This window comes from Orcinus orca, chromosome 17 (genome assembly GCF_937001465.1).
Source record: "Orcinus orca chromosome 17, mOrcOrc1.1, whole genome shotgun sequence".
NCBI classification, from domain to species: domain Eukaryota; kingdom Metazoa; phylum Chordata; class Mammalia; order Artiodactyla; family Delphinidae; genus Orcinus; species Orcinus orca.
The window spans coordinates 51,726,458-51,741,393 of NC_064575.1; positions in this window are offsets into that span (position 1 = coordinate 51,726,458).

Here is a 14,936-nt window from a genome sequence, read left to right on the forward strand (position 1 = left end):
AAAAAATGAACCCCAAACTCCATATATCTGATTCTAAAAATTTCAAGGAATGATGTCGATTTTTACTGAAGGTTTCCAAGGGAGGGAAGTGGGGGTATATATACTATGTCACACAGCATGACCTTCTTTAAAATTGTCCTTTAACATATCTTTCTTTACCCCACAGCTTCACCCCTTGCACTGGCTTCTCCGGCTGCCTTCTCCATCTCTATCTTCCAGGTCCTGTCTCTCTCCTCAAACTTGCAGCCACACAGGCTCTCCTTCCAGCTCCCTCCTCTTTCCAGCCTCTCCCTAGAAGATTCCTTCACCTGGGTAGCTCCCTCAGCTTCTCTTACACAGAATCATTTGGCCTCTCTGATTGTCCTCTGTACCCATGACCCCACACAACACAATAGCTGAGCCTGTTGAACTGATAGGATGTCCTTCCTTCCTGGAAAGCATGTGGTTTCCCACTCACAACAGAAATCTTTGGGGGATATAAACAACCACACCTTTAGTTGACATACATGACACCGGGGTGTTCTGGGTGGTCATAGTTCATCCTCCCCATTTCCTGTGAGGTTAGAGAGCTAGAAAATGTGTGGTAGAGAGGGGGTAGGAGATGGCCAGGACTTCAGCTCCAATTCCATGAAAGGATCGAGGGTTCATGAGAATCAATATGAGCTCACCCTGTAGAGATGCATCAGACATGGCACTGCCCTTGAGGAGTTTATAATGTGATTGGGAGAAATGTATATGAGACAATTCTAGAACAAGTTGAGACGGGGATGTGTGCTAAGGGCCTAAGAGTTCAGAAGGGCAGGTGGGTACAGTCTGGAGAAGTCTCAGGAAGCTTCAAGGTAGACCTAGAAGATGGGCTGAGTCTAACCAGGTGGAGGGGAAGGTAGAAGGAATCCCGTTGAGAAGCATCAGTGTGAACAAAGACTGGGGGTGGGGGTGGGTGGATGGTGCCACATGGTGGGGAAGAGAAAGAAGGGCCACTTGGCGAGTGATCCATTTCCCCAGACATGTACCTCAACCAGTCTCATTACTTTAAAGTTGAACATGAACTACACCCCTCCTGGACCTTCTCCCATTCCCACCTGTAGGGAGGCCTGTGCTCTGGTGGACAGGCAGCCAACCCTCCACTTGCCAAGGACTGAGGTTCCAAGACTGGTATTCAGATTGGTTGATTGGCTCTGAGCATGCGTTTTCCCATAGAAACAAAGCTAGACATGGGGGTTAGCATAGAATACGACTAAAATATGGGTGTGTTGAGCTGGGGTCAGGCTGGTACATGGGTTCTTTTAACGCAGTTGTGGTAGGGAAACCCTAAGAAAGTTAGAAGCTTCATGAAAAAATACGATTTTTCCTTTTTTTTAAACTTTTTATTTTATATTGGAGTAGAGTTGATTAACAATGTTGTGATAGTTTCAGGTGTACAGCAAAGTGATTCAGTTATACATACACATGTATCTATTCTTTTTCAAATTCTTTTCCCATTTAGGTGGTTACATTATTTTTGTTTTGAAAAAAATAATGTTTTTCAAATGAGTCATTTTAAAAATTCATAGAAATGTCAAGTTTCTACAATATTCCATGGGAAGTTGGTGAGCAATGCTCCCTGGATGTTACACTGAGAGTTAGGTTCCTCAACTGTCCTAGAAGTACTAATGGTAACCCTGAACCCTGTCTCCCCCAGAGTCCAGAACCAGAAGCATGAGGCCTGCTGGGGCTTCAGCCACACGGTGGTGGAAGAGAGACCTGCGGCTTCACTGCAGGATGGGGCTGGGGGTGCGTCTAATGTCTTTAATGCGGGGGAACTTAGCCGAGGTCCAGGCGGCCATCATGGCTATGGCTAACCAGGGGTTAGGGCACCACCGTGAGGATCAGGTGGAAGGAAATACGCAAAGGCAGGCAGGTGGCTGGGGCATGCTTCAAGGGGTTTATCTTATCCCCCGCACAACCTCAGGCACTGCCTTGTGCTTTTGAAAGCAGCATCTAATACTCCAGGGAAGGGTCTGGAAGAGCTTGGTTTGGTGTTAGGCTCCACAGTGATGGCTGAGATCCAGAAACTGGGCCTCAAGCTGTCTAGGCAAGTTGATACAGAATCCCAGTCTTGTGAGCTGAGCCAGTGTGGCTAGGATCTAGAATGGTATGACTTGGGTGGTTCCCATTGTGGCCAAGAATCTATCACCTCCTTCCCTCTCTTCCTCCTTCCTTCCTCCTTTCCTTTTTTCCCTTCTCTCTCTCTCCTTCTCGTTCTTTCTCTCATTCGTTTGCATTCTGTGTCAAGCCATTTCCTAGGTGAATGTGTGTGTGTGCAGGGGGTGGGGAGATAGACACACAACAACGGTTACATTTGTAATGAAATAATTATCATTGTAGACAGTGTTGCACAGAGGTGTGGCATTTAACAGCATTAAGAGGGAACTTCATCAGATCTGGTTAGGGGTGTTGGGGGAGCTCAACAAGGCTTCCCAGGGAAGTGATGAGAAGTCAGCCTGGGAAAAGGGACAAAGGAGATAAGAAGAGGAAGAATGTTATAGACAGAGGGAAGCAGCAGTGCCATGTCACTAAGGCAGGAAGGAGGATGGCTTGTTCTGGGAAATTGCTGGAGAGAGTGAGCAAGTGGGATGAGATGTGAGACAGTAGGAGCAGATCACTGAGTGCAAGCCTAGGGCTGTTCACCGTGGACTGAACCACCAGTGTCTCTGCGTGGAGCTGAGTCTTTGGGTATTAATGACGATAATAATACCTACGTCTTATGAGGCACTTCCAATGTGCTACATGCTTTCCATGCCTCATATTATTCAATCCTCATAATCCCCCTGAGGAATTAGTACAGATATCTTCCCAGTGTTCCGATGACAAGGAAAACAAGGATTAGAGGCATAAATGGTTGTATCTAAAGCCATGCAGCCAACAATTGAAGGAATTCAAACTTGAACCATGACCTGCCTGAATGCAAAACCCTTGTTCAGAAAACTTTCGCCTACTGCCTTTTGGTATCAGTGACTTTTGCTGAGAGAGCCTGGGGAGGACGTCTCCAAGATTTAGGTCCTCTGAGCCCTAAGAAGTGTGGGGAGGAGGAAACGGGACGGGGGACAGGGCGCTGGTGGCTCTGGCTGTGGTAGAGTATTACTGAGGAGAGTTCCAGTGCCGGGGGTGGGGGAATGCACGGAGCTTGTTCGTGTGCATGAATCATTCACAAGGCGAGGATGAGTCAGAGGCCAGCTACATTGTTACGGAAGCAGTGGGCCGGGTGTGGACTCAACCTGAAGCTGGGTTTTTTTCTCTTATGGTGACAGCATGAAGCAGGGAAGCCAAGCCAACTTTGTCGGGGGGGGAGGTGACTTTTAAGTGGAAAAACATCTTCACTAATGCTTGCAGGTGACTTTGAGGATTGTGGAAGAAAGATCCACTTTCGAGAATTTATGAAGTCCTTGACCAGATATGGCCAAAGCCAGGATGTCTCACCCGCAGAAGAAATCTGGCACTCCATTCTGTGGGCTGGTCACACAATCACTAAACAGCACCTGGAGAAGATTTAAAACTACTTGCGGGAGGAATTCATCACCAAGCTAACTCAGGGACTTTCTGGCAAATCTTTATGCCTATGATTCAGAGAGAACTCCCAAACCCCTTGAGTGCAATAGAGTTGAAAGAAACCTGAAACTGGCTTTGGTGAGATAGATAGCAAAACAGTAAAAAAAAAAGGAACCATTGTAGAATTTAGAAGAAGCAAAATAACTGCTCTTCTTGGAACTACCTCTCCTACCTCAACTATGGCGCGGGGGGGATGTTCCCCTATAATTGTCAGGATGTCAGACTGTGTGGATGGGATGTTTCCCATTTCAATTTGACCCTAATATCAGTGATCCAGGTAGAATTGCTGTTCAGACACCAAAATGTGGAACAGTCATTGAACGTTTGTCCTGTAATGGGCATTCATTTATTCATGCAACCAAAATTTCTAAGAATGTATTAATACCAAGCAATTCTTTAGGCCTGTTACATGTTATCTCTAATGGTCCTTGGACTATTCCAACTCTTGCAGTTAAGATTAGGAAGTCTTCATTAATAATACTGTACTTTACACTTGAAAGTTGCTAAGAGAGTAGATATTAAATGGTTTATTAAATTAAACCATAGAAAAGAAATAGTAATTACATGACATTATGGAGGTGTTAGCTAACACTATGGGGGTAATCATTTTGCAGTTAAAAAAGTTTAGGAAGTCATCTTGCCTAAAGTCCATAGTTAGCAGCTGCTTCTGTGACTAGCAACAGTTGGGGTTACCTTCCATTTTTTTTCAGCAAGGACCAGGTATAGAATATTGTAAAAGGAACCTCTGAGCATGAGGGAATCTCTGCACTAACTTATGGAGCTGCAGTCTCAGCTTGAGAAGGAAGTGTGGTCCATGGGAAGGAGCTCTGGCGCTCCCAGTGCAAATCCATTTCCTAGGTGTGACCTCAGGCCAGGGCCCTAACATCTCCTCAAGCTTAGATTTCCTTGCCTGGACAACAGAAACAATTAGATCTTCCTCATTTCATTTTTGTGGGGATTAAATGAAATAATAAGCAACAAGATTGAGGGCAAGTTTTAATGATCTTATATATTTTTTGGTACACTGCACATTTTCCAAAACATGTAGATATCAAAAACATAATCGGATTTTTTTTTAATTTAAAAAAAATGTAAGGAGATTAGTGTGTCTAAAGCTTTTACTACTGTGCCTGGCACAGAGAAAGCCAGCGTGAACCTTAACTATTAATAATAAGTGGACGCCCCCTAGGATGCAGGCATGTCCAAGCAAGTTCGGGGATCGGGAAGGGCGGCCCACTTGGGCTATATTTGCAGGAGACCTGAGGCTACTCCTGAGAGAGAATTTGTGCTAAAGGAAGAGACTTGAAGTTCCCAAATTAGATCAGCGGCAGTAGGTCAAAGTAGGCTTCTAAGCACAGCCCTGCGTCTGTCACATAGACTGACCTCTGCCTAGTCCTAGGGGATTCCTGCCTGAGCACTAGGGGAGGGAGTGACAAAACTAAAATTCCATTTCCTAAAATCTCTGTTAGACTTTGAGAGCTTTAGGCAGTCTGGTTTGTAACCTTTTAACCTGCTGTGCACCAGGGGAACAAAGGGGACTTCCCTTCCCCACCCCCCTGAGGGTGTCTGCTGGAGTCTGGAGAATGGGGCACCAGGAACTGAGAAGGTGTCTTGGTGCAGTACCTACAAGGCAGGCTTTACCATAGGGAGAGAAGGAGAGGAGGAAAACAGCAGCCATGTGTACTTGAGAGGATGACCTAGGCACACCTGGGACATTTTTCTAGGGATGTTAGATCTCTTTAGGAAACATTTATTGAAGACCTCGGAGTGTTACTGAGTGGCCACCTGAGGCATAGCCTGGAAGCTGGACCATGAGAATGGGGGTTCTCCCAAGGAACTGAGGCCTGCCCCGTTGGTCGGTGGGTAAGCAAGCAGACCTGTCTTGTTTTCCTCTACTGGGTTTTCCTTGTGGCAATAACAATTGCTATGTCAACAGCTACCCTTTAAAAGAACGCTGCCAAAGCAGTGCGTTAGGGGAATGTGCTCAGGGAGAGCAAAAGATCCTCTTCCTCTATCTCAGCTATACTTCTTTAAAGTTCATTTTAAAAAATCGTGGTAAAATATATACTGTTGACCCTTGAACAACACAGGTTTGAACTGCATGGGTCCACTTATATGCAGATTTTCTTCAATAAATACATACTATGGTACTACATGATCCACTGTTGGTTGAATTTGCAGGTGTGGAACCATGGATTCGGAGGGCCAACTGTACAATTACACAAAGATTAGAAGATTTTCAACTATGCAGGGGGTTGGTGCCCCTCACCTCCATGTTGTTCAGGAGTCAACTGTATATATAATATAAAATTTGCCATTTTAACCACTTTTCAGTATACAATTCAGTGGCATTAAATCATGAAGATTTTCCCTAATGTTTTACAGTTTTAGCTCCTAAGTGTAAGTCTTTGATCCATTTTGAGTTAATTTTTGTATGTGGTGTAAGGTAAGGGTCTGATATCATGTGTTGATTTGTACCCTCCAACTTTGCTAAATTTGCTTATTAGCTCTAGTATGTTTCCTCCTTGTGCATGCTTTGGGATTTTCTACATATAGGATAATGTAACCTGCAAATAAGATAGTTTTACCTCTTCCTTTCCAATCTGAATACCTTTTATTTCTTTTTTGCCTAGTATCTCTGACTAGAACTTCCAACACAATGTTGAATAGCAGCAGTGAAACCAGCCATCCTTGTCTTGTTCCTGATCTTAGAGAGAAAGTTTTCAGTCCTTCATTATTGACTATGCTATTAGCTGTGGGCTTTATCACACTGATAACTCTACTTTTTATCGGAGAATGTCTTAACTTTTACCTCATTTTTGAAGAACAGTTTTGCTTTATATAGAATTCTCAGTTGACTTTTTTTTTTTAAATTTCAGCCCTTTAGGTGTATCATCCCACCACCTTCTGCCCTCCACAGTTCCTGATGAGAAATCAACAATTAATCTTATAAAGGATCCATTGCATATGATGAGTCACTTCTCTCCTGCTGCTTTTGGGATGCTCTTTTTCTCTTAGATATGTAGATTCATGTATTTAATAAAATTTGGAAAGTTTGTGGCTACTAATCTACAAATATTCTCTATACTCCTTTCTCTCTCTTCTTCTGGGACTCCTATAAAGCATATGTTGGTCCACTTAATGATGTCCCACAGGTCCCTTAGGCTCTGTTTTTTTTTTTTTTTCTTTTCCTTGTTCCTGCTCCTCAGACTGGATACTTCTTTATGGTCCTATCTTCAAGTTTGCTGATTCTTTCTTCTGCATCTTCAAATTTACTACTGAACCCTTGTAGTGAATTTTTCATTATAGGTATTATATTTTTCAGCTACAGAATGGTTCCTTTCTACAACGGTCTCATTTTTTTTCATATATCGTTTTCCTGATTTCCTCAGTTCTATGGGCACATTTTCCTTTAGCTCTTTGAGCATACTTAAGACAGTTGTCTTAAAGTCTTTGTCTCATAAGTCTGATGTCTGGGCTTCCTCAGGGATGGTTTCTGCCCATTTATTTTGTTCCTTTGAATTTGCCAAACCTTCCTGTTTTTTGCATGCTTTGTGTTTTTTTGTTTTGGAAAACTGGACATTTGAATATTATACTGTCATAACTCTGAAAATCAGAATCTTCCCCTTCCCCAAGATTTGTTGTTTTTGTTGTTGCATTTTTTTTGCTGATTGTTGAAGGCTATGATTGCCTGTTTGTTTAGTGACTTTCCAAACTATTTTTGCAAATAATATCCCTTGGCATGTGTGGTCACTGTTCCATTTGCTTTCGTTCAGCTAATGTTTGACAAAGTTTCCTTAAATGCCAGAAGTTAATGCAAAACAAAAATAAAACACAAATCATGAAAAAGATAAACACAAAAAAGCAAACATCTCTCCCATTCTTCACAGACTGGCTTTCTGCTGGGTTGTTCCAACTCAGTCAGACTTATACTGGGCCTAGGGATTGGCACAAGGTGAAAGCTTAGGATCTTCTCCGGTCTTTTCTGAGCATGAATCTTGCCTTGGGCTTATGCATGGCTTTCTAAATTCCTCTGTATACCCAGGTGCTTTGGGGATGTCCCTATTTCCCAAAGAATTTTCCCCAGTTTTTCCTCCTGGGCCTTAGGTAATCTATTGTATCTCTGGACCATAATCTTTTGCCCTAGACTTTTACAGATTGCTAGTTTACCTACCAACATTTTCAAGCAATGTCCAACGCTTTTCTGGCTTGAGGTCTGAGCTAGGCAAAACTGAGACAAGCATCTTCAGGTAACCCCCAGAGAGGTTAGAACAGGCATACAGAATAATGTGTGAACAAGATTTCCTCTACTCCTTCTGGAACCAAGGAGCAGTAGCCCACACTGGGAACACAGGCAGCCATCTCTTCAAAATTACCTTCACACTGGGGAGGGAACAGGGCAAGGGCAAGTAAAAATGCCACCAACTTTCCATTTTCAAGTTGCTTTTTTCTCTATTCAGCATTTTCTTGGTCGCTGTAAACTTTGACTGTTTTCTGGAGATCTAACAAAGTTGGTTCTGAGAGTTTCAGCTTGTTTTTTGGTGTTTCTGTGGGGAAACAAGAGCTTGCAACTATCCACTCCATCATTTTGCTGACATCACTCCCCAGCTATATTTTTGATAGTGATTTTATTTTTACCTCTATACTACTGTGGCCTGAGGAACTGGGTTATACTCACAAAATCCACTTTGACCAAATCCTTGAACTGGTGTATGATACCATCTTTTTGTAGAGTAAGTTAAAAAGGCCATGCAAAACAGACCAGAAATAAATTTTAAAAATCAGTCTCTACAGGCCATACTTTTTACCTGTGCATGGTTGTAAATACTATGTAACAGTATCTACATTGCAAGAGAAGGGTTGCTAAAGTTCGTCTTCATTTACAATTAATAGTAAAATGACACTTTTTAAAATGTTAGCTTGAATGGTCATCAGTTCTAGTTGGTCCCCTAGACACATGTTGGCAAATAAATTTAATCTCTTTTGGTGGTGGCTGCCTGATGCAATTGTGAAGGGTTACAAAGCTATGTCCAGGCTCAGGGGACAAGAGTTCCATAATCAATTGGTATTATTTGTCCTGGGCATAGGAGGAAGGAGTGTCAGTGTGTGTATCTGTTGCTGTGTAAAGAATTACCTACAAATTTAGTGGCTTAAGTCAACAATAGACAATTACCAACTCTCACAATTTCTATGGGCCAGGAAAATGGGAGTAGCTTGACTGGGTGTTTTTCGCTCTAAAATCTCAGATGAAGTTGCAGTCAAGGTGTCAGCTGGGATTGTAACCACCTGAAGCCTTGGCAGGCTGGAGGATTCATTTCCAAGAAAGCTCACTTACATAGCTAGCTAGCAAGTTGATGCTGGCTATTAGCATGAGGTTCAGCCCTTCTCTTCCTGGCCCCTTCCATAGGGCCACTTAAGTGTCCTTAGAACATGGTAACTGGTTTCCACCAAAGAAAGCAATCCAAGAGTGTGCCAGGCGGAAGCTACTGTTTTTTTGACCAAAACTCAGTCACATAGCATCATTTCTGCCACATTCTGTTCCTTTGAAGCAAGTCACTTAAATCTGGCCCATACTCAAGAGAAGAGAAATTAGGTTTTACCTTTTGAAGGGAGGCATGCCAAAGAATTTGTGAATATGTTTTAAAACCACCACATAGCACTGTGCCTACTTCAAAATACCCGCCTGAACCCTAAAATTATCTGAGTCACACGAAGTACTGACTTATTTTACAAAAAAAAGAAAAATGTTGTACAGAATCAAAGGTAGAGAATACATATGTTGTGTATGTGTGTGTGTGCAATAGAATAGGAAGAAAGGGAGCTTCCTGGTTTTTTGGAGAATTACTCAAAAACAGCTTAAGGGAACTCCAATAATATAACAATTCCCTAACTCAAGGAGTGCTACATCTAAAATCTATCTATCTCCTAGGATACTGACAGAGAGAGGAGGGCATAAAATGGGTCTGATTTTGCCCCCTTCACTCTCTTGCCCTCAGAAGTTTCTGCCATAAGTTAGGATTTCAAGTCCTGGGGAGGACTCTGCATTAAAAGCAGGCGATTTGAGCAGAGCGTCCCAGTTAGCTTTGGTCAATGCAAACAGTTCCCTTGCTTACTAGAAACGACCCAACTGGCCAATGCCATTGGCAAACAGAATTGCAACATGCGAGGTACATATGCAAATGTGGACACCTGCATTCAATATTCCTCACTTGGGCTCAACAGAAAAACAACTACTCAAGCACAAAATGGTAATCCTGTTTTCTGAACATTTGGCCCTGAGAGTCATATGGTCTGTGACCTCCTAGCTTTTAAATATGTCTCCTCTTATTTTAAGTAGCAGATTCCTCTTAGTAAGAGAGCGCTGTGTACCCTCCAAGCCTGGAACTGGTAGGTTTTCAGAGCTGAGTGAAAATATTCTGTTGACAGCCCTTTGCCTGCTTAAAGCAGCAGGGTTGTTTACTTGGGCTGGAGCACAGCTTTGTTGAGGCAGAGAGTCATGGTCTCATCATCAGGGCTGCCTAGCAACAGGTCTATGCCATGCCACAGAATTTCACAATGGGCTGGACCACAAGTACCATTTGGGGGGATTTCCCACAGTTTTACTCCCACTCTGTCATATTGCTCCTAAAATCTGAGTAACATAGCAAGATGCAAGAGTAATTATTGTGTCCCCCAAAGTTTTCTTCTTGGAAAAATTAAAAAGAATATTTGTTTGCTGAGTCCATTTCTTTAAATACTAGAGAGACTTAGTCACTCTAGATTATTGAAAAAAATCTAATTTTAGTTTAATTGCATCTTATTCTGATAAGCCAGCTTAATATTCAGCAAAGTAGCTGAATGTGTACAGTGATCATTCTATCAACAAAGAAGATGCATTTTTAAAATATACTTTGTCATTAGAAATGTTATTACCAGGGAAAGAAATCATATATTGGTGTAAAGGTATATGCTTCCAACAACAGATTGGAGAGATTGGATGTGATAAAAAAGACACTAATTTATTCATTTATTAAACAAACATTTATGGAAAGACTACTAGTTCTGGGCAGCTAGAAAAGTTAACAGAACAATTTCCAACTGCCTTCCTAGACCTTATAGTGTAGCAAGAAGAAGATAATAACCCCACATGTTGTAGAGAAAAATAGAAGTGTTTGGGAATTATACGGTGTAGTGGGAGTAGTTAAAGGAAGGGAGAAGGGGTCTGGACATTAGAATGTGCTTGAGGAGGGGGGTTCTCCATGCCGGGGGTGAGAATGAGGTATGCAGTACACCTCCGAGCTACTCCCGCAAATAGAGCCAACTGCGACATACTCCCTTCCCGACCAATAGAAACCGGGAACAGAATGGTATTTTTGTTGTGTAAAATTGTGAAACTGTGTCTGTGTGTATCTTTGTGGTAAAATTGATGTTGACATTGACCCTACATTGCATTATTTATGATTTTAAAAAGCAATATTGATTCTCTCATAAAGGGACTATTTCTCCTCGGAGACATTGACCCTACGTTGCATTATTTATGATTTTAAAAAGCAATATTGATTCTCTCATAAAGGGACTATTTCTCCTCGGAGAGTTTTGTAGATTAACATTTGTGGCAATTAAAGTCCTAATGTAGCCACTACTGACTCTGGTCACTTAATCCTTCTATCAAATGTTTTTATTAGCTACTGTGCATTATGTATTTAGGAACTTAGCATTAAGTGGATTTATGTTCAGATCACATTGAAGATTTCGGTTAGGAATTAGGTTTCTTTTTCTCTCTGTTTCAGTCTTTAGACACTCTTTGTGGATAAATTCAAGGTTAGCAGGTTAATATCAATTTGGATTATGTATTTAGGAACTTAGCATTAAGTGGATTTATGTTCAGATCACACTGAAGATTTCAGTTAGGAATTATGTTTTTTTCCCTCTCTGTTTCAGCTTGAGACACTCTTTGTGGATAAATTCAAGGTTAGCAGGTTAGTATCAATTTATGCCAATTTGGATCTTTAACCAGAATATATACAAGGCACTTTATTGATCTTAAAATACTGCCTCTAGGGCTTCCCTCGTGGCACAGTGGTTGGGACTCCACCTGCCAATGCAGGGGACATGGGTTCGATATCTGGTCTGCAAAGATCCCACATGCTGTGGAGCAGCTAAGCCAGAGCACCACAACTACCGAGGCTGTGCTCTAGAGCCGGCGAGCCACAACTACTGAGCCCACATGCCACAACTACTGAAGCCCGCGTGCCTAGAGCCCATGCTCCGCAACAGGACAGGCCACCGCAACGGGAAGCCCGTGCACCCGTGCAAGGAACAGTGGCCCCTGCTCACCGCAACTAGAGAAAGCCCACGCACAGCAACGAAGACCCAACGCAGCCAAAAATAAAGAAATAAAATAAATTTATTTTAAAAAATACTGCCTCTATTGACTCTTTAAGGGTATAAACTAAATCTTTCCATCTTGCTTTTTATAGTAACTTTGAAAAATCGTATACAGATGTTGAATGTATACTTTTTGTAATGATAATCGCATAGTCATTGCTACTAATTACAGAACTATGGCTGACATTAACTAGTTAATTCAAATACCCGCCACATTTGCTGAGTATTCCTAACATTTTGAATCCCAATTTAGGTTTATCTGGAATGTCTGAAATATTCAGTTCAAGAATCATTTCAGATCATATTTACTCATTTTACTTCCTGTTAAGATTAGCTGGCTAATATCTAGCTAGGATGGGTCAGATAGCAGGGGCAGAGAGCAAAGAAACAGATAAAATAGATATTACATTAAAAGTGACACAGTTGGATCACTGATAAACTGTTCTGAATAAATTACAATAAACAGGAATCTTGAGACAGGTAAGGCTAGCTCTTGTTCCTATCTTTGTGTAAGGTTCAAATTTCATGGTACAAAGTATGTTCTTGAGATCTGGGGTTTTCTCCAAAATGGATAATCATCATTTATTTTCTAATGCAATGCCAAGAACTTCAACAAATAAAGTTTAATTATTCATCGCTTTTCTTTTTCTTTAGCTTTTCTTTTCTTTTTCTTTAGCTTATTCTTTAAAATGCTTCTCAATTGTGAAACTGGTTCTCATCCAGAAATGGCATATCTTATATTCTTCCTTTAAAATTTGAAATACCCAAGACATTATGTCTCTTTCAAAGATATTTCACCTTATTCTCTTCATTGTGTAATTACTAAGGGTTAGAAAGTTGTTTTCATTGATTTGCCAGAGAGGGAAATAGTTGCAGGATCTTCTGAAACTTGGACCTCTTTGGAGCTGGACAGACCTGGGTTCACATTATGTTATACTTTGCACTTCCTGTTCTATACTTCCTAGTAATATAACCTTGGGCAAGTCACTTAGACTCCTAAAGCCTTCATCACTAATATTTAAAATGAGAAGAATGATGCAACTACCATATGAAATTGTTTTTAAGGATTAAATTCAAGTTGACTGTGCAGTATAATTCCAAACATTTAGTAACCATTCAAGCAGTGTTAACTATTTATGTAATTCTCATCACTAGTACATGTTACAGGCTGAATTGTGTCCCCTACCCCCAAATTCATATGCTGGAGTCCTGATCCCCAGTACCTGAGAATGCGATTGTACTATTTGGAGACAGGGTCTTTAAAGAGGTAATTGAGGTAAAATGAGGTCATATGGGTAGGCCCAAGTCCAATATAGGAAGAAGAGATTGGGAGGTAGACACACAGAGTAAAGGCTAAGTGAAGACACAGGGAGAAGGCGGTCACCTGCAAGCCAAGGAGAGAGGCCTCAGCGGAAGCCAACCCTGCTGACACCTTGATTTACGTGCTTAAACCACCTAGCCTGTGGTACTTTGTTACAGTGGCCCTAGCAAACTAACACAGTACTACTGACAAAAAGAGTATATTTCTCAATTACCTGTTAAACAGTGTGAGATAAGGAACCTTTCTGAAAACTACTACGTTTGTTCTGTTTCTATCATTTTCTTGCATGGAAAAAAAAAAAAAATCAACTGTATGTGCTGTACTCTGGCCCTAAGCCGCCATCTGTGGGATTTGGCTAGCCCAGGTTAGGCCTCAGATGAAACAGACGCGAAGATCACTGGCAGTTGTAACCAAGATGCCCCAGAACGCAATATCAACAGCTTAATGATTTGCCATTTGTTATGTCAATATCAGTTAGAGCCGTAGGTCTGAGTGCAGGAGGCAGAGGTGAATGGAGTGAGTTTCACATTTAAGCATCACTCCCTTAGAATGGTTTGTGTTTTTCTCCAAGCAGAGCTAAGATGTTGTTGGTTCATTTAGTGTTATTATGGGAACAAAATCATTAAACCCTATAGATTTTTTTTCCTTAAACCAGATTGAGTCATGGTTTCCTTGGAACTGGGGCGAACAATGCCCACGTGAATGGCTTGCTTGCTCTTGGCAGACTCTGAATGCCAGGTGATTTCTTTTTCCTTCTTAGTAATTCTGAGTCCTTTTCCAAGGACTGGATTCCTTCTTCCAAGCCCGTCCTTGTCCTTCTCTCTGCTTTCCCTCCTCCGGCAGGCCAGCTAGGCCATGTGTGGGCACGTGGATGACTGACAGCAGCAGAATCCAGGTCACTTGAGTCATCTTGTCCTCCTTTCATTCAGCCCAGGCCCAACTCCCTTGAGGAGCTGGACTTCCCCATTCCCACCACCTTCAGGAATCTCTGCAGTCAAACTGAAGCCCTGAATGCTCCCTGCTTGATTAAAAGCAACTTGTCCATTGTCATCGGAGGGAACAAAGAAACCAAAATCATTAAAACAACTACCCGGGCGAGTTCAGGAGGTTGGCGCTCCACCAGTGACGCCGAGGCATGTGTTTGTAAACTGAGGCGGTAAGAAACGGCCTTTAGTCCGAAGCTCTGAGAGCATTTCAGGGGGGGCGTGCAGGTGCAGGATCCACAGCTGAGATCAGTGCTGCCTTCAGCTTCGCATCCCAGGTGACTTGCTTGCCTCGCTCCAGGCCTGTAGCTGCTCCTCACCCTTGGCAGGATGAACAGGGAGCAGCCGGCAAGGGAGAAACGTGGTTTGTAGAGTCCAAGCACCATAGACCCCGGGTGAGTTAGAAATGAGAAACAAGAGCATTTAACAGCCGGCACAGTCACATACGCTCCGTCACTTGGTTTAAACCTCGTGACCATCCTGAGACCTCATGACCATCCTGAGAGGTAGAGCAGATACTATTTTCTCCATTTACTCAGGTCACTGACTTGTACAGGTCTTGGGAGAAGAACCGGGGCTAGGCTCTAAGTCTTCGTACTTTCATGACACTCAGATCGTGCCTACGAGGCAGCAGCCTCCCCGGCTGATCTGCAGCCTGGCCGTTCTCAGTCAAGGGC